Below are 23,864 nucleotides of genomic sequence, written 5' to 3' on the forward strand. Positions count from 1 at the left end.
AGATCATCTGTATGCCTGTGCATGTCTGAAAGCAGACCATGATGGAGCTGCCTTTGCTTTGGTTAGTCTCAGGCATATTGACAGAGTGATGGAGAGTGAAGTCTAAGGATAAACCTGCAGTCAACCTTAATTCCTCTGGAGAGGCTTAATCTTTGGGCACCTCTTGTTGTTTTGTTTTATGACAGTGTTGCACAGCGGCCTTCTCTCACTTGGGGGTTTTACTTTCTCATTCAAGTCTCCCTGGAGCAGAAGTCTTCCTCCTTGGGACAGGGGGTTGAATTGCTGCCCTTCTCTCCATCACAAGTGAAGTCACCACAAACTCCCTGGTCAAGAGAGTGCACGCAGTGCTTTGCTTTTGCAGTGCATGTGCCAGGATGGAGAGTGGGTTTAAAGGGCTGAGTGAGGAGCTGAGAGCAGCCTGTCTTTGCTTGGCAGCCAAAGCCATCCTGTGGGCTGCAAGCCAGAAATCTGTGAACTCCAGGTGAGGGTCAGGGGAAGGTGCAGAGAGGTATCTGGTGACAGGAAGAGGTGAAATGCTAAAAGCTGGGGAGGGAAAATTGTCGTCTGGCTTTGGTCCCCTTGCTCACTAGGGGAACGTAGTGCCAGTGTCATCCAACAGCCAAAAAGAGGGTGTTGGGCTGCTCTCCAGGTTGGGCCAGGGCTATCTGAGCAAAGACTGAATTGGCAGGTGGATCAACAAGTTACTTTAGGAGCTTCTGGGACAATATTGCTTCAAAGAACTAGGCTCTACATTTTTAACTTGGTCATTTGCAGTAGCTGACCATTTGTGTCATAAGAGAAAGCAACATGCTACAAACCCAGACCTGGAATATCTTGTATTAACCTGCACTGGTGGAAATGACCCTAAAGTGGACAAAATGGTGGAGAGCTGGACTGGTGAGTGTAAGGAAGAAGTCTTTGGCACAGCCCTCTACATCCACATCTTCCAGAGGTGGGTTGCACCACATACCAGGAAACCCCCACACGCCAACTTTGGAATGACATTAAAGGGGAAGTGTTCCATGAAGAAGAAGAGCACAGGCTTGGAGACACTGCATGTTGCCCATGCTCCCGTTCTCCTCACTGGTGTGGTGTGTTCCGGGAGCTCCTCGCTGCCAGGGAGGGACCTGCTGCTGAGCTCCAAGGTGGCAAGTGCATGGTCCATCCTCAGTAACAATTAGTCCAGCAGTTCATCTCATTTTAATCTCTTTAATCCTTTCCTCAGATGCCTGTTGGAACTGCAGAGAACAAAGCACATTTTATTTTTGCTAGGGGCTGAGAAGGAATGGTGTTTTAATTACAAACATCTACCCCGGAGAGAGACAGATTACCTCTCCAGGCCCACTTCGGCTTGGAAGAGTTAGCTGTGCTCCAACCACATTGATCCCTGTATAGAAACCACATTCAGCTGTAATGCCTTCCATTTTCTGCTTGCATTTTAAGTTGAAGAACGCATAGATACAGACGTTCATTAAAAACAAAACAGCACAACAAAACTGATTGTGTAAATGTCATTGAAAATCTATATTTGATGTTTTTCCTGTGGCCATAACTTTTTTTTCCTCTTATCCCCTTCAATACTCCATTCAATTATTTACATACTGCATGTAAGTCTATCAATCAATATGGTACCTGTTGATACGGATTATGTTTTAACTGCTTATTCATTGTGGGTGCAGCTTGCTTGAAAAACAGTCCTGTTAAATTGCTTTTGGACAGTACTCTGCAGTAGTCGGTTCAGGTTCAAGTATGCTGTGGGCACAGGCATTGTCCCTCAAAAATCGTATTTAGGGAGATTTCTTCCAGGGTTTTTTATAAATGTTGTGTGGCAATTCAGTTCTTTACACTGACTGTGGTGCAAGACAGGAGCATTGTGGTACATGAGCCTGGGATCTGCTCTGAAGGGTGAGACATGGAGAAGGGCTTGCAAGCATCAGACTCAGGTCTCTGCTGTCTGGAACAGTTTAAAATGCAGTGCACTCTTTTTTTCATTTTAGAGTTAAAAAGACCAGATAAGAAAATCCTAATTTTGAAATAAAGTTAAAAGAGCCCGAATATTTCATGTGCTAAACCAGACAAAAGGGAAATAAGGCTGTAAGTTTACCTTTCTGTTTATCATAAGACCACATGTGAAGATGAGTGACAGGCAGCAGCCCTGTGCTGTCAGGTCAATAAACCAAGGCTTTGTGTGTTATCACGTTTAATTAAGGCCTGAAAAACTTGTTGCCAGCAACACTTGTCAAGGCTGTGTTCATTTGTAATTAGCATGTCAATCCTTTCTGCTTAGCCAGCTTCCAGTCTGAAAGTCTATAGCAAGCCACCATCTAAAACACAGATTTTTAGATGCCGTTGGCTGTTAAGTCTTTTGTGCCCCTCATGAAAGAAGAGGTGCCCTCCCCAGCATTCTTCATAAATATTCCTGACTCTTCTCGCCTCTGCTATTGTGTCTTTCTCATGTAGGATTTGATTATTCATTTCTGAAGGCAATTTTAAAACATCTGGAAGCAATTACCTTGCTTTGAGGGGTTTTTATAACTGGCTCTTTTTTTGCACTTTAACCAATGTCATTCAGGCCCTGGGGACTCTGAGGAATCCCTTTCTGCGCATACCCCAGAATGTGTGAAATAAAACATCAGACTTTGCTTGCTGCCATAGGGCAGGTTTTATTTCAGCTTAAACCTTAACAGACATTTTCAGACCTAATCCTGCCTCCTCTGTGGGCTCCGGTATGGGGAGTATTGGCCAGGGCAGGCTATGAAATCCTGGTGGGTCTCCATGCACTTGTCCTACAAGACATGTGGGTTCTTATCAAACAATGATTGTATTAATTCATCATTTTCTTCAGACCTCCTTCTGAGAAGGGGGCTCTGGAGCTTCTGTAGGAACCTTTTCCATGGAGGCATCTCCATTAGAGCCCCCTGTCTCAGTGTGACATATCCCATTGAAACAATAAGGGGGTCTTTTCAGCTGGATCTGTGTAGAATCATAGAATGGTTAGGGTTGGAAAGGACCTTAAGTTCATTTAGTTCCAACTCCCAAGATTCACCCATATCTTCTCTCCTGGTTTCTGGGAGCTGGCGCTAATAACAGCTAAGGGAAAACAGAACGCCACTACCTGTACACTTGGAGAACCAGTTACTCCAAGCTGGTTGTCTGGAGCTCCTGAGTACTACAACTGCATAGCCAGTGAGAGGTCCCATGCTTCTTTTCCTGGTTGTAGCCACCAGCAGCAGTTTCAGATGGAAGTGGAAGACATGCCACTGCACCCTACGAGAGGAAGTTTCTGAAGGTGCTGAGCCCTTTGGGCTGTATGCTGATACAGGGCACTTGAAGCCCTTCTCACATGGCTCTTTGTCCTTGGCTGCTTGATTCATCAAATGTGCTAGCCTACATATCCTGCTTGCAAAACCTCTGGTCCTGCGTAACTCCTCCTGTACCAGCAGCTGGCATGGAACGGTAACAGCATGTTGTGCTAGAGCCCCTGATGCTGTAGGGAGCATTTTTAATACCTGTATGTGTCCTCAGTAGCTATCGTCGTTCTTACTGTTCTCTTATGTTTTGATTTTTATTTCAATTGTTACTTAAGACATCCAACAGAAACTAGTAAATCATGCAGGAAATCTACATAAAATTCCTGTATTGATGAAGCACATAATTTCTTCCTATTAAACAGACTGGGATAAAGAAATGGAGGAGCATTTTCATTTCAGAGTTTGCAAACACTTCTAACTTTCAACCATGCAAATGGCAGAAAAGGAATAATGAATGATACACAGCTCATTCTCTGAAAAGTCACTTCTGTTTGAAAAAATATATGACACTGTATACTTTGGGATTCTTATTTAGTTCTTCTATTCATCTAATTCAACAGGGCTTTTTTCCTCTTATTAAAATATTTCAAAAGCTTTAAAATGTACTCAGTCTGACTTATGGAAAAAGGCATGTGTAAAGCTTTGTATCTTTACACATACATGTATATGTACACATACTCATATACCCAATAAGTGCATATGTTATAACATACGTGTTAGTGTATACATCTCAACATACTTCTAAGATGCAAAACCACAAGGAGAATTTCTCTCAGCTCCTTGTCAGCTCTTCATGTCTTTGGCAGATGTTTCTAATAAAGCAGAACCATGCGAGGGTTTAAACATCAGTTCTGTTGGAACATCAGTGTAGCTTCTGCCATTAATTTCTTGCAAGGCCAGAACTGCACCCCAGCCTCTGCCTAGATCAAATTAGCAGAAATGTGAACATCACATCACAGGCTTTCCACATGGGTTTGGATTAAGTGCTGATACCAAACAATCTGCGGGCACCCCATCCCCTTCTGAGTACTATGAGGAGTTTGAAAGGATCACCTCTAATGTTATTAGAAAAAAGAGAAAATATCTGAAATAACAATGAAACTTGCCACTGCTTATGCCTTTGTCTTGTATTTTCTGCTACTGCACTACATAAAAAATAGATATATTCCCTTATTTGCATATTATGTCAATTGAACACTTTTCTACAACACATTAAATATGACACTCTGCTTTATCTCTAAGAGACAGAGCAAATATTCCCAGATTGAGGGTAACAAAGGGCACTTTGCAAAGTGTCTGAATCCAGAAGTAATTTGGAGAACGGCTGTTGCGTACCCGAGAGTGTAATTCTCCCTATGGCTGCTTTTTGTTCCCCCTCATCTATGGGAAACGTTTGGAGGTTTTATTAGAACATTTCTGCTGCCCACACTACTTTCTGAAATAGTTCTGTGTTAAAGGGAGTCAGGAGATGTTTTCCTTCTTGTTTTCAGAGCAGCATTGGTTTTGCCTGTGGAATGCAGGGGTACATCTGCTCCACATCAAAACTCATTCCACGTTTCTCTGCCCTCTGTCATCCTGTATTTGCAATGCATTCCCCTCTCTTTCCTTAATTTCTCTTTACTTTTCCCTGTTCTTGGCAGGCTTCAAGGACACTGGAAATACACCATCACATGTGTTACAAAACCAAAGAAGAATATGTTATTTAAGGATCATCAGAACAATTTCTGATGAATTCTCAGCACCCTTGCATGTGGCCTGCTTTGCTAATGCTATCATTGATTTAATTTCCTATATAAATGCTCTCCATCCAATGTTTATTTTATTAGGGTTTGGTGAGCTTTGCTGCACATCTCCAGATGGATGGCAGTTTAGATTACCAAGGTAACTTTAACCCTGCAACAGCAAACTTTGCTCTGTAAAATGCAAGTTTTTCTTTTGCTTGCAGTACAGAAGCTGCCAAAATCCACAAAAAAGTGTGACAAACCCCAACAGAGGTTGACTCAGCAGTGTAGTCTACTAAAATGACATGCTGCTGAGCTGTCTGCTAGCATAGTATGTTCCTCATAGAAGTATACAGCACATCTTTGGAGTATTTTCTTCATAAGAATGGAGACAAAGGGTTATTTGACTCTGGCCTAACTAACCTATGAACCAGCAAGTGACCACAGTACTTTTAAAATGCCGTATAAATTTGTTGCCTGGTCTGCTGCTGAGTTGTAGTCCTATAACCATCTGCACTGCACGAGGAAACTGAGCTCCAAGCGTCCCCTTCAGAACAAGCTCTCCAGTTTCCCCTAGAACATTATCTGGAACTATGCTTCTAAAGGACTAAAGGTTCCATGTTCTAAAGAACAACACTAGAACTGAACTAGGTTGCAGTCCCACTCACTGCCACAGCATTTTGTACTCTCAGGCTGCTTCTCATGCAACATGTTCGAATATGCAATGCGTTAATTTCAGCATCCTGCTATTATACCCCCTCTGGCTGTAACATATATATTTCAGATGTGCTGAAGTGAAAAATAAAGGTATTTTTGGGGTGCCACATCAGGCACAATAGAGCCAGGACATGTACATTTCAGGGTAGATGCCACGATGCTGCACTAGGCGTGACTACCAGGAGTGGCACAGATAAGTCCTTCTCTCTGCCACTTGGTCTGGGCACTGGGGATCGTGTCCTGCCATAGATGCTCTTGTTGCTGCAGAGATGTCTGAAGAAATTGAAAACAGGCAGCATTATTCCTTCATATACCCAGTGAATGAATTCCTTCCTATATGCACAGCCCTGAGCATAAATTTTGCTGAGCTAGGTGAACTTGGCTTCTGTGGTGGGCACATAGGTAACCAGAAAAGCTCCGAATATCCTCCTTAACAGGATACCTCTGCTGAAGGCTATGGTATGCTGGGTTGCTTTGCTCCCATTGTTTCTGCATGAGCCTCTCAGTACCAAAATGCAGCACTGATGGTCACAGCAGGCCAAAAATTAGGTCTGCTTGTAAAATGCTCTGAGAACATAAGACCTTTTTTCTTCTCTTCACACAAACCTCCTTGCTCATCCATAACTAATTCCCAAGTAACTTCACTATTTGTCTGCATCTCCTTTACCCTTTATACAGATTGTGCATGTATAATTTGCATGAATTATAGACAGGAGACAGGAGAGGAAGACACAGTTGCATTTTTACACGAGCTCTTGGATTAGACTTTGGCATAGGAAGCACAAGACAAAAGGGCCAGGAGGGTCAGCTGGGTCCTCCCTCATCTTGCCCATCGTTTATCATCTTCAGACTTTTTAACAGCTAGCTCTCTCAAGGAACAGACTCAAGACTTGGCCTTTTTTCTTTCCCTTATGTTGTCTTTCTTGTCTGGGAAGGCCACTCACCAGCGTAACACTTGATCAGCCTTCAACAGCTTAGTCGGTGTGACAAGGATCTGTTGCAGCACTGAGGCCACTGTAAAGCTAGCATGGAAAAGTATCTGTGGTTCTTCCAGCATTCATCAGTGGTGTGCTTTTTTTTTGTAATTCCCATCTGTGTTGCATTTTGTGCTTCATTTTCCAATCTGCTTTTGTTCTCAAGAAAACATAAATGCCTTGTACCATCACATTGCTTTCCTTGTCTATTGCTAGACAAGGGATAACTGGGGAGAATCGATTGTGAGCATTCACGGAGTCTTCCCTGAGCTCCTCACTTCTCTGCCTTAGAATCACAAGAAAAAAAACCCTCCCATTCCCTTGTGCCCGTAAAGAAACACTTCAGTTTTAATGCTGCCATTTAGATTGTTCTGCTCTCCATCCCACTACCGGTTTCACGGAACACAAATAGTTGGAATATGCCATCTATGGGCCTGAGGAAGGTTTGCAAGTTTTAGTATTTGGCTATACAGGGCTGATCTGCTTGTGGAAGGCAAGGTGTATATTCCATTAAAGAAGTAATGGCAGTGTTTGGAGGCAATTCCCAGGCCTCATATTAAACCACTCTCATTCAAAATATAAACCTGCCTGGCCATGCAAGTGCCTCCTTTTAAGAAGCAAATATTGATTGTGTCCTATTTGATAGCACTTTACAGTGAGGCTAGAAAGGAAAAACAGATGAAGCTAAACTCCCCTGATGCTGGGGTTTGGGGTTTTTTTTTGCTGAAGTATTAATGTGCTATTCATATGGATTAACAACTGACTTCACACAGCTCCTGCCAAAGTCCTGGCTGTGAAGCCAGCCCAAGCTTGCCTAAGACAAGAGCTGGACTTTCTGTTACTCCTCTGGAAGTCATGATCAGGGATAAATAAGGCTTCTTTGGCTGGCAGCACCTTTTAAAGCAAAAGAGCATTTTGTCTGATAAAAGGCGAAGACCTCAGATACAGCTAGCAGGAGTCTGCTCCGATAAAGCTTTACCTGAAAGGGCACAGCATGACAAATACTGAGATATCTCAGTAACTGTGTGTAACCAAACCTTAGTGGCAGTGAGAGGTATTTAGAAGGGGACAGACTAATCTTATTCATAAGGATGGATTCACTGTCATTCACACTGTAGTTGCCCAAGGATCAGTAGAGCCAAAATCACCTCTCAACATCTCTAGGCCTGCGCTTCCCCACACCACCCCGTGGTCCAAGTTCTGCTCTCAGTTACATGTGCCTGCAAAAACAGACACACCATGGATTGAGATCAGCAGAAAGGGTTCATGTCCCAGTTTGTGTCATGGCCACTAGGAAGTGACTCTGTAAGACAGAAAGAAATTAGCTAGCACTTTCAAATTTGGAGTGCTCAGTGCAGGGCCTGAGATCTATATTTAGCACCTTTTGACAAATTACAGGGCATTGTCTGTCCAGCACCTCTCAAGAGAAAACAACTTACTTAGGTTTTTTAATATTCCAGGCATTCAAGTTGAAGAGGACAGCTGTTGCTGTCTCCTCAGAGGTTGTTCATCAACAGTGTGTCAAGCAGAGTGTTTCCTGGGATGAGCTTGTTGCTTTGCATTAGAGTTTGCCTTAAGCCTGGCGGGTTGTTCACCAGTACCAGTAAAGGTTGTTCCCAGAAAAAACCAAACATAAATGTCCCCAAATCCTCATGCTCAACAATAATGCTCAGAATCTATTTCCTAAAAAATATTACAAAGGCATGCAGTAGACAAAGCAATCTAGTCAGGAGATAGCTACTAGCTGACACTTCAAGGCAGCAAGAATAAGCGAAGGAAGAAGCCCTGGGCCAGAGACGCTCATTTTGCAAACCTCTAAAATACATCCACTGCCGCCTTCTCGACTAAGGCTCACTTTCACTCATGTGGTGGTGTGGTTTGCAGGATGCTTCCTCACAGCAGAGGAGGATGCAAAGCCCAGAGGTCCTTCTCAGCCATCCTCCACATGGTTCACAGTTATCCCTCCCAGTGATGCTATCTTGAGGTTAGTGGCCTTGAGAAATACTGACCAAGCCAATTATACTCATTAAAGACAAGGACAAGGCTGAAAGGAGACAGTTTTAAATGTCTATAAATAGTGAGCTAATCTACAGGGGGCAGCTGCTCTGCACTCTCATTTAATTGTTTCTGAATAAACATGTTCTTCAGCAAAGTGTGATATCGATTCTCCCAAAGTCACCCTTGGTACCTTCTCCCTTGCTTGCCACAGGCACCACTGCCATTAGGCTCCTTTTATACACCTACACCTTATCCATCATCTTTGACCTGATACTCTCTCCCTTCACATTCTCAGACACTCAGTGTCTAATCATGCTTTCTGCACAGCTTCTTACTCAGCTCATATGCATATCCAAATATTCAGCTTTCTCTAATCACCTGGACAGCTGAAAGCTCTCCTCCAGGTTCATACTACTTTCTTGGCATCCTTGCCATGGCTCCCACTTCTCTACAGCATCAAATACATGCATTTTCAAAGACCTTTCATAACTGAATTAAGGATCTGGTCTCCCTTTCTGAATGCAGATCGGACTCTTGAAGACCTTCAGTGATGGGCAGAGCCACTGAGAGGACTATGGGTGTTCACTGCTTCTAAATTAAAAACCTAAAAGAATAAAATTATAGTTATTAGCTGTACTAAAATGAATGCCAGTGCTCCTCCTCATAGCATAGCTCCACAAGGAGCTCCAGGGATAACCACAGGGAGACTCCTCTGTGCAGCACAAGCTGCATGTCTTCTTCCCCTTTTATCTTTCCTCACTGAGTGTAACTCATAAAAGGAGGACAGCAAGTGCAAAGAGGACATCAGGATCTACCACAGCAGTTGCTAGTGCCCATTTGGTGTATCTCAGGCCTGTGTCTTGAAGAGCTGTGCATTTGGTTTGAAGCAATATGGACACACTAGCACCGGCACAGCTGTGAGGGGTGAGTGTTGTGCTGTTATGGCATTACAAGATCTGTTCTCCAGCGAACCACAAGCCTGTGTTCCTGCAGAAGCCCTAAGTTAAATGAGGAAAAGGATTCCCCATGCATCAACTCCAGCTTTCCCTTCTTTGCTATTCACAATTTGTTAGACGGTGCAGACAGTTTATCACAGAGCACTGCTTTTCAAGTCTGTATAGTTGCTGGAAGTGATGGTTGCATTATTATTCTAGGTGCAGAGGGGTAAATAGGAGTAGTTGGGTTTTTATCTACAAATAAACTTTTTTTCTCGCACATGTGTTTGAAGTAGCCATCCCAGCATTTAGGCTGTCTTTCTTATGATTAATTCCAGTATTTTTCCTGTGGGTTGGTTTAGGAACACAAAGGAGAGAAGGTTCATAATTTAGTAATTACTGTAACTTTTCCAGGGAAAAGAATGAGGTATGCTAATGATACAGGTGTGCTTTTAGGTGGGACATACGAAGGTGAAAAAGAAGAGAATGGAAAAGAATAGAATAGAACTGAACAGAATAGAAGCTCATGTTTGACTGAAGATTTTTCCACAGCAGTCCACCTTTATCCACTATAAATGCATTCTTCCAGATGCATGCCCTAAGTCTGACATGCATAAAACATAAATCTAAACCATATGGTGTGAACGGCTGGGCCTGACAGTCTAAAATATCCAGAAGACCACAGGATAGAAATCTCATTATGGCCTGATGGCTGTTGTGCAAACGCTTTAAGTTCATATTTTATTCTTACCCTAATGACTGAGGACGTTGGATGGAGAGCAGAATGCCAATGTTTCTTTCACTTGGCAGGAGATGGCTATACCCCAGACCATTCACTGTTTACACGTTTTGCTGCTTGATTTATGGGTGGCTCTCTTCTCCCACTGCCTTAGCACAAACACCAGTGAAACCCAGCATTTCCAGCCCACTGACTGGATGAAAGTACAGCTGACTGAAAGAGCCGGCCTTGGAAGCATGAGGCAATTAACACCTTCATGAGGGTGATTAAAGGAATAAGGCAGTGGGGATGTGGAAGCTTCCCAAAGTCCCAGCAGGGCCAGAGTGATGCCGGCAGCATCTCCTCTCCAGGTCTTGGCTCCAGGCATCCATGCTGCTACTCAGGGCTGCACCCACCAACCTGAGCACAAGGCAGGCACTGCTCTGGTGACATGGCTCACCCTGGTTCAGAAGCAAGCACTTTGGGGTTTAGTTCTGCTTTCTTTGGCTGCTTGAGATTCATGAAGTGGTACCAACCCACCAATACCATAAACAAAGGGGAGATGTGGAATTGTGGGGGCTTTAGGGTGCTACCACAAAGGATTACTTATTTTCCTTTATTTTGTGGTCTCGCTGGCACACTATCTCATTTTACAACTAAGAAATGTGGACCTCCACCACATGGTGGTTGTCACCTAAATCCAGACAAACTCTGACATCTCCTTTTGTTATTTCTAGATGAGTACAACAGAAGAAACAGCTGGTGTATGTGGAAGAATTACACATCTTGTGATTTCAAAAGAACTATATCCTCATCCAGTCTTTATGGAACAGAAGTTTTGCTGCTTCGGGCACCCTTGGACTTTCCACCCTTCCATTGGGGCTTGGTGGATCTAGGTGATACCCAGTGCACCTCTGCAGATACCTCCCTGCACCTCTGTGCTGGGCTCTCTGTCTACTCAGTAAGTTTTACCAGTGCCAGAAACTCTAAAACTAATTTATGCTTACACATGAGAACAAGCAGTGTCTGCAGCAAGAGTACCCCCTTGCTGAGTAAGCGACTTTCCACTTTGCAAGATGGTCAGCGCTGCCCATTCTTCCTTCCCACACCATGATAGCAGGTTTGGAGTTGCCCCAGAAAACATGGTTTAAAAGCTTGTACCATGCTTAAACACATTGGTTAGAGCCCAGCTGCAAGGAAAGGGTTAAGGCTTGTGCTTCAGGTGCGCAGTAATGGTCTCCTCAGCAGACACTGTAAGTCCCAACAAAGTCAAGGAAACATGATATGCTAAAAGCAATTTAAGTGCTTCCATACTTTATGGAGCAGAATACCAGGCTTTACCAAAGTCTTGAAAAAAGGGCAGCAAGTGCTTCATGGGCATGACTTGGGGATTGGTGAGAATGTGGATAGAAAGTACTGAAGTTGGCAAGAAAGGGGAATATCAACCTGGGAAAATCAAAGGGGAATATTAGCCTGGAGAAGAGAAGGCTGTGTGGAGACCTCATAGCAGCCTTCCAGTATCTGAAGGGGGGCTATAAGGATGCTGGGGAGGGACTCTTCATTAGGGACTGTAGTGACAGGACAAGGGGTAATGGGTTAAAACTTAAACAGAGGAAGCTTAGATTGGATATAAGGAGGAAGTTCTTTACTGTGAGGGTGGTGAGGCACTGGAATGGGTTGCCCAGGGAAGCTGTGAATGTTCCATCCCTGGCAGTGTTCAAGGCCAGGTTGGACAGAGCCATGGGTGGCATGGTTTAGTGTGAGGTGCCCCTGCCCATGGCAGGGGGTTTGGAACTAGATGATCTTAAGGTCCTTTCCAACCCTAACCTATGATACTATGGTTCTAACCTCAGAGAACAAATCCTAATGAAGAGGGAGTGGAATAACACTGCTAACTTTTTTTAACTGTTATTTATCAGACAGGCCATGCGTCTATTCGAAATTAACGACAACGTTAGTCAAAAAAATCTCCTTAAATCCACTGAAGTCAATAGAAAAGAGGATCTGGCACTGAAATGCCTACTGAGTCTGATTTCATGTCTGACTGAGAAGGCTGATTTGGGATTTGAAAGGATAGTCCATACAAAACAGGGTAGCCCAAATGTTGTGTTAAAATACAGAATCATTTTTTCCTCCCTGTTCCCACTCTTGCAAGACATTGGTGGGTGGGGTAAATGATGTATGGCTCTTTCCTCCCTGGGATGCCTCTGCTGCTGGCTGGCGGCACCACAGCGCTCCTTGGAGCAAGAGGAATTATTTTCGTAACATCTGCCTACGTGAGGGTCCTGGAATTTGCATCTTCCCTGAGCCTGCTTTAGCTCACCTCCCTGCCTTCTTGGCATTCCCCTCTCATCCAGCAGATAAGAGCACATTTCCAGAACCAGTTTTGCAATTACCCATCTTCTCAGTTTTCTTTCCTGACCTTTAAAGGGGATGCACCGAACAAATGCCTTTGTAGGAGAGCCAGACTTCCTGCTGGGTGGCTATTTCAAAGGAGCAAATATGATCTTTTCATAAATACCATGTCAGGCCCATGTAACTTGCAACTTATTTATTACAGTCCTAATGCACACCGTGGAAGCCAGGGCTAGTGTTGCAGAAGAACATCTATCTAAAGCATTTCAGAACTGTGAAGCAAGGTAGACAGCTAAATTTTTGTGCAAGCTGCTTAGCAGCTGTTGAATTTAGCTTTTACCTGAGTTTTGTGAAGCATTTAAAACTATTCAGAGTTTAGAAGGAAATGATAAAAGTATTGCAGCCTGTGAATTATTTGTGAAGCATCTGGTCTTGGCATTCAAAACCCAAACTGGTCACACAAGTACATGGACAGAAAACTCGCCAATGACACTGAGTGTAACAGTTTGCCACCACTGACCAAATATTTCAAGCCTCCTTCAAAGCCTTTTGGGGTTCACATGTCCCCAAAGGTCTCACCTGAACCAGACAGAAAAAAACATTAGTTGAAAGCTTACCCATCTTTCCCGTACTTCTCTGGCTGTTATGAAATCCTCAGGGGGCTAAAAATAGCCCCTTTTCTTTCTTTGGTGTGCGGTGTGTATCGGCTCCACACTTCAGTCACCAAACCTGGCCAGAGCGAGGCCAAAAAAAGCCACTTGTTTTACTGAGCAGCTTGGCATGGACCTGGGGTGCCCTTACCCAGGTGGCGATCAAAAAGTAGTATTTGTTGAGAAGCACAGCAGGATCACAAGCATTACAGCTTCGGTTGACCCCTTTATTTCCCAAATACAGCAGTGTAAGGGAGGATTATGAACAGTGTGGAAGAGCCATGAATTCAGAGCATCACACCCCAAAGCTGGCTTCCCTGTTATACATGTATAGCATAAATAGCTAAATCTTCCTCTGCTCATCTGTCTCTCTCTGGTGCTCATGTGTGTGGTAGATTGCGAATCTTCAGGAGGTGGTGGGTCCCTGTGCTTCAATGCAGTTGTGTACATTTTGCTCGTAGTTTCTGTGATGAAAATTTATCACGTAGCTTTAACAGATTAGGGCCAAGTAATTTATACTTAGTGGAAGCAAAGAAACCAGTTCAGCATTTTTTCAGTTGCATTGAGTGCCCCTTGGCATCTTTACAGGGCTGGATACTTCTTAAACATGTGGCTCTAAGACCTTTGGTGGAAGCAATAGAAAATCTTGCTATTTGTCCTTAAAATGAGAGAATGACCAAGGTCCTTTCTGCCTGCTGTCACCCCATTCAAAACTGATAGTGTTTGATACATCCTGAGACAATAGCGAAAGTATGAGGATAAAACAGTTAACAAGCAAACTGCATATCACTTGCTCCACTCTGTACTTCATGGATAAACGTGCACAAACAGATCTTAGCCTAAAAAGTTCTGATGTAACACACACCACCACTGAGGCTGAAAATGCTTCTGTACTCTTCATTTCACGTGGTCTGATTTTGTTTACTGAGACACTGTAGGTGCTGGCATTTGATGCTTAGCTTTCACTTTCAAATCTGAATTTCATAATTAGTAGCCAAACTCCTCCGTTATTCTGGTTTGATTTAAGCATAAATTCTCTTTGGTGGTGGAAGTGTTTTAAAAGCACCAAATCCTCCAAGATGTTTCACGGGGCTGGAAAGCCAGTTTGCTTGAGAGCAAGTATAATAAAACTGTGAATAACCACTTTTTCCTGCAATTTTCAGAAGGACAGAATATATTAGAACCACAAAAAGGATGTTACAGAGTCAGCAGAGCCAAAGTCATACAGAGTTTAACCTTCACTGAGCCATTCCTTCTTTTCTCTGGCAAGAAAAGTATTTTGTGGCTCTATATTGACCTTCCCACGAATAATCCCAAAGTTGTACTATCTGCTGAGCCTGGGGGTAACTCCATTAGTACTCACCACATCTTATTTGAATTCCACATACAGTCTGGTGTTTAAATTACAGGAAGACTTTGTGTTTAAGAGTTTCCGCATCATGCTGAGGCTTGGGAAAAAAAGCCCAGTTTGACACATAATAGGGATTGATGTGCTACTTCAAATGCTGGTGTTACTGGAAAGGAAGGAACTTCCACAGGAAGAGCAAGGGAAATTATACAGGAATCAATAAAGGATGCTAAAAATAGGGTTTGACTTATCTTCCGTGTGAGTCAAAATACCCTGCTCAAGGGCTGCACATGCTATATCTTGGCTGGTATATTCAGACTGCTTTTACTGGTGTACGGGCTGTCAGGATTTCCTCATAAGTCAATGGAGAGTGGCAAGTGTCCCTAGAGGACAGTTCATCCCACCTACCTAAGGACTTGCCAGCAAAAAAACCAGTGTGGTAGAACCTGCTGTTTCCCTAATTGCCATCAGCTTTACATGTTTAAAGTCAAGCATGTGCTTAATTACTTTCCCCTTGGAGAGCTGAGTGCCTGGTAGGATTGAACTGCTAGCTTAGAGGAAAACAAAGCAAATATTCTGGATGAACCTGATGAACAAAACTGGGGAAAGAGGAGAGCTTGCCTGCAAGGATGACTAAGTTGCAGGCTCAGAAGAGTAATAGGTCCTAGGAGAGGGAATATGATTAGTCAGGCAATTTACAGGTAATATGCTTTCATCATTTTCTACTTAGCATTAATTTTCTAAAACATCAGGAAGGAGTTTGTTCAGGGAGGAGGAGGGAGGCAGTGGACAGGGCTGGGCTGGTGTGGGGTTGCCGTGCTGCGCAGGGCAGGGAGCAGAGCTGTGGTCCATGAGCCCCATACTGGCTGTGCTTTTGCTTAGGAAGAAGGTCTCTGAGTTGCTCCCTCTTTCCATCCACGAGGCCCCTCTGTCTGCATCAGCACAGTGTGGTCGAGCTTGTGATGTTTGTGACTGGGGAAAAGGGAACCATCACAGCCACAGCCACAGCCACACATTAGAAAAGACTTTTCCACACATTGGAAAAGACTCCATCCTTTGGGATTCAAAGCAGGTGCTTCAGCTCAGAAGTTTACAGGCATTTTGACTGAGCAAAGTGGAAGTACAACTGAGCAGCATGAGTTTGGAGATGTTGCTGTTAACTAAGGTGCTAACAAACGGTGGAGCATGTGGCAGGGAAAATGACGGGTGTACAGCAAATTTTTTGGTGCAGGAAGGGTGTCACTCAGCTTTCTTCATATTTGGGATGTTCTTAATCTCCCTACACTGTAGTTGTTGTTATACCTGATCAGGTACCTGTTAACTGATCAGGTCTATCAATTAGGTGTGTTTTAAGCCCATATTTACATGAGCACTCTTAAAGAACAACGGATTATGATTGCAAAATACTTTAGCACCTAAGGTCCTTCTGCAAAATGTGAGAAAAGGTGGTTTGGGCACAATTAAGAAGATTTTTGTTTCTTAGACACTATTAAAGCCTATTACACAAACTCCTCAGGGCTTTCTACACTCCTTAATGGGGATTGTGTGACTAGATTGAGAGCAGTACGAGGCCCTAAATTTGAAGATTATAGCCTGTAACAAGTCACAGAAAGTTTTTAACATTGCCCCTGTTAATCAGCACCAGGCAAACATGTGCAAGAAATAATACCCTCCCTGTATGCCCCCTACCTCCAACCTCCCCATCTTGCAAGCAAAAAACTGCAAGCGCCAACAGATCTGTTCTGGCTTGTTTTATTTCACTTTGTGCTTATTAAAATGCTGTGTTTGCAGTTTGTATTTCTTGGCATGCTGTTATTTCAAGGACATTTAAACAAGAACAGCATAAGCAACAGGCAGACTGAGAGAGGAGCTTGTTTCACTCTGCATTTTGGAAGAATCTTATGTAGACTTATTATCACCAATTGCATTATCTGTGCTATTTATTTGCTTTCTATTTACTTAATTCGAATGGTGAACACAAGCTCAGCTATTTCCCTGGTTTTCTACTCATTTCCACTTTCAGTTTCTGAAGTATCAGCATGACAAATAGGGCAACAACCAAGTTAATCTACCAGAAGCAAATGTTTACAACAGAAAGAATTGTCTACATGGATGTTTTAGCTATATAACACCAAAAAAAAAAAAATCTTTATTAAAAACAGGGTTTGTAATGTGTGACTTCACTTCCTTTTTCTCCACAAAGCCAGAGCTTGGCATCCAAACTCACTAGTGTTGCCCGAATACTGCTTCCGTGGCTGGCCATTCCCTGGCTGATAGCTGCTCACTTATCCATGTGAGTATTTGACAGCACAGCATCAAAAAGTCCCTGCCGTCCTCAGTAGGTTGGTATCATCCAGAGCATTGCTGCAGGCATTTATGTTGCCTTGGTAAGGGCCCTTTTAAAAATCACTGCCAGTTCCCAAATAAGCTGTTCAGGAGTACTCAAATCAAGTTCTGTTACCTTCCATGTACAAGTTGTAGCTATGTCTGTACAAGTAAACTCAGTGTTCCCAGCTCCAGTCTGTGGCACTAAGTGCCCCATGACCGTATATTTAACCTCTCGTACCCACCAAAGAATGTGTCTATACCCAAGCTGCCTTCAGGAATGCTCCCTGGGTTAGGAGCTCTTTGGAAGATGCTCTTTGGCAGGAGCTATCCTAACAATTTAACAACCTTTTGCAATTGTTCAGCGATTTGAGCAAAATTGCTTAACAAGAGAACAAGCAAGTTATGTCTCCTGGGAAAGGTCCCTGTGGTTGTGTGCCTGGACTAGTAAACTGATGTCCGCATGTGACTGCTCATTGAAGCTTGGCTTGTGAGTCCCAGCCTGAGTCAGCCTCGTGCTCCTTGGTCCTGGAGCTGAACATTAGTAGGCAGGCAGCATAAACTTGGTGTAATCCACAAACTGCATAAACTTCACCCCTTGCTCTGTCCATCAGTCAGCCCACCGTGGGGCTCTATTTTGAAGGTCCTTAACAAATGAGCCCTTTTCATGAAGTACCAAACATACACAATTCCTAGGCAATCCATAAAACTTTTTCCTGAAGTCAGGAACCAGAGTTCACTTTACTTCAGTGGTGCACAGATAGCACCACAGCTCTGCGGATGCTCTGCTTCCCTGAATACATTGGTGCCTTCATACGGTCAGGATTCAGGCTCCAGTTGGAAGACATCAATTTTAAGATAAGCAAATTCATCTTCTGTGAGCTGTGCAAGGCAGTTTTAGCTCTGCTTATCTGCTGAAACCAAGCTGAGATGAGAAGGCAAAATGCTTCCTTTCCCATAGCCCACCAATGAGAACATTTTTCTTATCAGGTTCTTTTAGGAAAAATACACTATGCCTGTATATGATATTTGGATAGGAAACTTTTTTTTTTATGACTACTTCATCTCCATAGTTTATTTTCAACCTTTTTTTCTTTAAGCTCTGAGAATTTAGGAATTCTTCCCTCTTTGTCACTGGAAATAAACACCTATTCCACATGAGTTTGTGCTTCAGGAAGCAAAGATAAATCTACTATTCCCCTACACACTGGATATTGAATAGTGAAAGCACCCCCCTGTCAGTAGTAGAATCAATGATGAAATGTTTGACAAAGGTCAGTCAAAATTTTAATCCTATTACATGTAAAATCCAACATAATTCCAGGACAGGTGTCACTGTCTACCAAGAGCTCCCTCAACCTCACTGGAAGCCGTGGATGTCTTTCCTATTCTCTACTGGGAAATACATGTTAGCCATCTTCTAACAGGGAAGCTGGAGTGACAGTTAATCACTCCACAGTGAACTTAATGTAGGTGAGTGTGAAAGTGCTAAAATAAGGCAACATGTTAATCAGAGGAGAGCTTTGACGTCCTCTTAAAAGCAGAATTGGGAATACTTTATACCAGATTGCCCAAATAGGTAGGGAAATGGGAAAACCAGTCAGAAATTATTAGGACTTGGTGAAATGAACCCAAGATATTTGGACAGTAAGCTGTCTACATCCTGAAGAAAAGAAAATCTTTTGTCAGACAATGACAAGATGATGTGTAAATGCAGAAAAGAAGGGATGATAAAGTTTGGGGTAGTATGTTCTTAAAGGCCAGATGAAAATCTTATCATGGCATGGGGTCTTGTATCAAAGGCTCAGACTGAAATCTGAGGATATGAATACAGTCCAGTCTGATGTCCTACCACTGATGCTGAGGAAGACATGGAAGAGCTGAACAAGAGGTTGCAGTTAGTCACAAACAAAATACCAACACATGCATGCTACCAATAACAGAAATCCTCAGTCTTAAACTGTCAGTCAGATGCTGGTAATCTGAAAGTTGTGAACACAAATTGTCAGTGAAAAGGGGGAAAATAAAACCTCTGTGACTTTCTCTTCTAGGAGGAAGCATTCTCATATCATAAAGTCACTGAGCTATCCCCTGCTGAGAAAACAAAGAGGTGAATCAAAATTGCCCAGGCTGCCATGTGGAGAATACCAAGGTAAAAGTGAGGAGCTGTGTTATGCTGTATCAGACTGTGCCCAGCCATGGCAGTCATTTTGATGCCATCAGCAACCTCACAATGAAGTGATGGAGGACAGCAGAGGAGGCAGAATGTGGGGATCTGAAAGATGCAGTTGTCTAAAGCTTCCCATTGTGGAGTGAAACTGGGTGAAACCTGAAGGCATAAGACAAGAGTGTGCTAAGCAGCTTCAGAGAAATTCCTACAGGAAGAAATAAACAAGAAGGACCCCTGGCCTGGATTTGATGTTCTTTCATTTATTCAGGTCCATTAGCAGCCAAAATTGTCCTGCAGGCAGCACAGGCTCCTCTTCCTCACACTGCTTCTCTAACAGGAGAAAATGACTTGCCAATTGTCTTAAGCTCATTAGCAGCATAATTTCATGTTTAACTTTCCTACTACTATGTCTGAAGCCCAAATCTTGGCTTTCCAGTCCCTGTGAACTAACTCTTCCTGTTGTAAGAAAACCCTTGGCAGTGTATTAAAGGGAAAAGATACCTTTGGAGATTACTTCTTCTCTTTTTTAATTCCAGGAACATTTTCCACTCATTCACCTTGAAGCTGATTCAAGCTAGGAGACCTGGTCCTGCAATCTGGTGGATGGCTTAAAAACTAACAGGTTGTAAGGTACTGCTTATCTTCTCTGGAGTATTCAAATTGCACATGACAAGCTCAGTGACACAAGGTTCACTAGTCTTGTTTTATATTTATGCCTGTCACCTACTCCCTCACTTAATCTAGTTCCAAAACACCTGCAACTGGTAGCACATTTTCCAAAACTAATTTAAAATAGCAAAAGTAGACATTTCCCATGAGAATCCCCAGGAAGAAAAATGTAGGGTTTATCAGTATTAATTCTTAGCTGGCACTTCTTCCCAAGAATTATTGTTCCCCTAAGAAGTGGTTTTGAGGCAACTTTACAACATAACTTAAAACATGTTGCATATTACTCCGATCTCATACTTTTAATGAAAAGAGAAGACCAGCATCCAGCCAAAGCATAATTTGTACTTGTCTTGCTTACGGCTGTTTTATAGACTACAACCTTTGAAAGAAAGCGCAATCCTAGCTGGAAAGGACTAGGTCCAAGCACATATTTGTAGCTGAAAGCGAACAGTAAAAATTGATCCCTGATGTAGCTCTGCTATTGCAGCGTTAATGAACTTCAACCTAGAGAACCTTATCTTGGCCATGTTACTTTCCCAGTTGCCCCAAGTGATAGATGGTGCATGTCCACAGCTGTTGCACTGTAAGTAGAACAGCCACGCAGCCTGCAGTCACTGAAAAAGGTTAGGAATTAATACAAAAGGGAAAAAAAAAGTAATCAAGAACTAGCACCAGCATACAGTGCTGCTCCTCCTGGTGTGCTCTTCTGGCTTCTAGCAGCTAGCAGCACAGAGGTTTCTAGAGTCAAAGGATGTATCTGCAGCTCTGTGTTTATTAGCCTTGATAGCCTTTCTTCCATGAGCCTAACTGCTTTTGAACTAATTTAATCTTTTAGCCTTCACAGCATCCGGTGGTGTCCCACTGTTTAATGATGTGCTATGGGAAAAAAATACTTTCTCTTCTTTGCTATAAGCCTGCTATTTGATAATTCCATCTGAAGCTTCCAAATTCTTGTGTTATGACAAAGTTCTAATAATTATTTCTTATTCACCTTCTTCATTCACTAAATGATTTTATAACCTTTTCAGTTTATCTTGTTTCTCCAGACTGTGAATCTTTTGCTCATCTTCTGTAGTGGAGAAGCTGTATTACACCTGTAGCCAGTTTTGTTGGCCCTTTCTGCACCATTTCAAATTATACTATGCCATTTTTGAGAGCTGAGACTAGAACCACACACCAGATATTTAAGAGGGACTCTCACTGCAGGTTTATATAATGCATTGCTGAAGCTTTGCCCTTCCCCTCCTAATAAACCCAATAAAGGAGTTGATTTGTCTTTTCAAGGACTACTGAATCAATGTCTCAAGAGGATGTTGTTTTAGAAACCTGGTACTAAGTCTCTGCACAGTGATTACCGAAATGGCCTCACATATTCCTTGCTGCTTCACATACTTTATACTGCTTTGCATTTAAAAGAAAAGTCGCTGGAGCTGCTTTTCAGGTGCAAGCTTGCCAGCAGGAATTCATAATAGAGACTACCTGCCATACACAGCCAACGCACACGAAACAGGGTGCTGAGGGAGCAGACCAACCGCAGCAGGCAAGATGAGTAGCCCACCACAGGTTCAGGTTGTCTGGCATTCCCTGGCACAAGATCCTGCCTTTGTTTCCTTACGGCACTGCTAAAAGTGAGCAAGCCAAAATCTTCCCCCAGTGCCTACCTCAGGCTAGTTTAGTCTTGTTGGTAGTTGATTTCAGTTTGGGATTTTTGTGGTTTGGAGGGGGTTGTTTGGAATTATTTTGAATTTTTTCTCCCAGGCAAAACAGCTCCGCCAAAGAAGAGGCCAAGGAAGAGGCTAGGGAATGTACCTCTTATCCATATTTAAAATAAATAAGTTGTGTGATCTTTCATTTGGAAATTACTAATGTTAGCAGGATTTGAGAAAAAGACTGTATTCATGCAGTGCTTCGCTGAGTAGAATTCTGGCATCGCCACTGACATGCACCTAATTTTTAACAAACCCTTAGCCTGTGAGGAGTCCTAGTTTGCATGACCTTCGGAGATCTGAATGGTTAAAGTTGTAAAGAAACCCCTCTCCCTACATTAATCATGCTTAGCTCCTGCAGGTTAAGCTAGGCCTAAGCACCCATGGTGGCCCATCACTCCTGCAAACAGCAGGAACCTCAGCCTTGGTGGCAAATAGCTAGAGATTGCACCAGAAGAAACAAGCGTCAGGCAGAGGAGGAGGAGGAATGCAGCGAAGCAAAGGAGGCAGAGGAAATCAAGGGAAGCAGCAGGGGAAGAGCAGGAAAACCAAGAAGAACCATTCACCTTGGCAAAGGATTGACCTCTTTGGAGAGGAGAGAGAGTAATGAGGGAAGTGTTATTTATAGGATCCTGGTTTAGTTCTGTCATTCAGCCTGACTGCAGTGCAGTTAGCTTCCAGAATTTAAGAGTACACAGCTTTGGCTCTCTCCTGTCCATGTGTGTCACTGCTTCCAGCACCTCAAATACCTCTGCAGGCAGGCATTTTCCTAGCAAGTTACAAGTTTGAAATATGGAACAGACTTAAACTAAATAACCATCATTGCCCAGCCACTGACAGACAATAAAACCAACCAGGGCCCATCAGAGTTTTGCTGACTCTTTCCCATCACCCACTCTTTAGAGACTGCTTTCTCCCGGCACCCAGGAGAATAATGTCAGATCCCAGCCAGTCATGTGGCGCCAGTGCAAAGGGAACAAAAGCCAAGGCAGTTGTGGGAAAAAGGCCATTGTTCCAAAAAATTTAAATGATGTCACTCTATTCCTTAACAGCATCAGTTAAACATCCTTCCCAATGGCGAGTGCCTCTCTGCAGTTGCCTGCAATGAGGCTAGAAGGCATGGAATGGATTAGTCTGCTTTTAGAGGCTAGATGTTTATCATAAACCACCATGTTTCAGCACAGACTCCCTTCTCTCCTAGACACAGAGCTGAGCGGCACTGGTGTAGGTCCGGGTCCCTCGAAGGGACCTCATGTGGTGTGAAGGCATGCGGACAGCAGCGATGGCTCAAGTGTGCCTGTTCTCAGACAGAGGAGAGCTGCTTGTGCTCCTCATTACCGTGCTTCCACTTACTATCCATCGTCATCTGCGTTATGACATCTGCTAGAAATCTTAATCATGGGTTGTGTCCCCAGCGGAGTATGCCTGAACAGATGTAAGAGCGACGTTCCTAATTATCTTAACACCTTTCTGGCAAGGTGGTATGAACACAAGTTAATTAAGCCTCATGCTACCCCTGTGGTGCAGAGCTACAGCTATTTTTTCATTCTGATTTACAAACGAAAAAGCTGAGGGACCAGCTTATACCTGCTACTTGGTCCCAAAACCCAAGCCCTCCCCTGGCCTCTCCACCTTAGCCACCAGCTGCCTTCCCAGACCAACACGTTTTGACCTGTTGCTGATAAAATTAACAGAACACGTCCTGTGCCCCCTGCAAAATCCTAAGAATATTCTCTTACAACGATGAAAATCATGAGGAGCTCCAAGGTTCATTACTTCTCCCTACCTGGGTGCCCTGAAAGCCCCGCCAGCACAGATTGCTCACTTTCAAAAACTCATAGGCCAGCCATGACCTCACCATGGATGCACTTCCAAAGGCACCCATACCCATGAGTCAGGCAAGGTATAAGTCTTAATTGCCTATGAATTGTATCTCTGTCATGGCCCTCACGACCTTGCAGCTACTGATAAACCCTAGGAGTGAAAGTCAGACCTGCCTCCCTTGCACACTACTGGCCACCCATTTGCACGTCTGCATCATGATAAATCCCAGCCAGCATGAAAATCTAGGCAATGGATGACAGCTGTAATACCTATGCCTTGAGAGAAACATCCTGGGAGATCAGGATGCTGACGTCCTCCAGTGATGGATCCCAGAGCTATGTGTATAGGAGCATTACTGGAAAGAGCTAGCATGACTGCAAGAGCCACACTGGTGCGCCAGATGTGCTCAGGTGGACTTTGGGCAGGAAAGGGTGGAATAAGAC

The 23,864-nt window shown here is 43.4% G+C and overlaps 1 long non-coding RNA gene across 1 annotated transcript in view; it reads left to right on the plus strand.

The window, feature by feature from the left end:
- The first annotated feature begins 17,002 nt into the window (after nucleotides 1–17,002).
- The window catches only part of LOC133267055 (uncharacterized), a 497,367-nt gene continuing 490,505 nt past the window's right edge, over nucleotides 17,003–23,864 (plus strand). Inside the window, exon 1 of the long non-coding RNA XR_009742623.1 lies at nucleotides 17,003–17,020. This is a non-coding gene — a long non-coding RNA (uncharacterized LOC133267055). The remainder of the gene's footprint in view (nucleotides 17,021–23,864) is intronic.

This window comes from Pezoporus flaviventris, unplaced genomic scaffold, assembly GCF_033815535.1.
Source record: "Pezoporus flaviventris isolate CSIRO_AGI_PZ_B2104156 unplaced genomic scaffold, CSIRO_AGI_Pfla_v1 ptg000007l, whole genome shotgun sequence".
Lineage (NCBI taxonomy): Eukaryota > Metazoa > Chordata > Aves > Psittaciformes > Psittacidae > Pezoporus > Pezoporus flaviventris.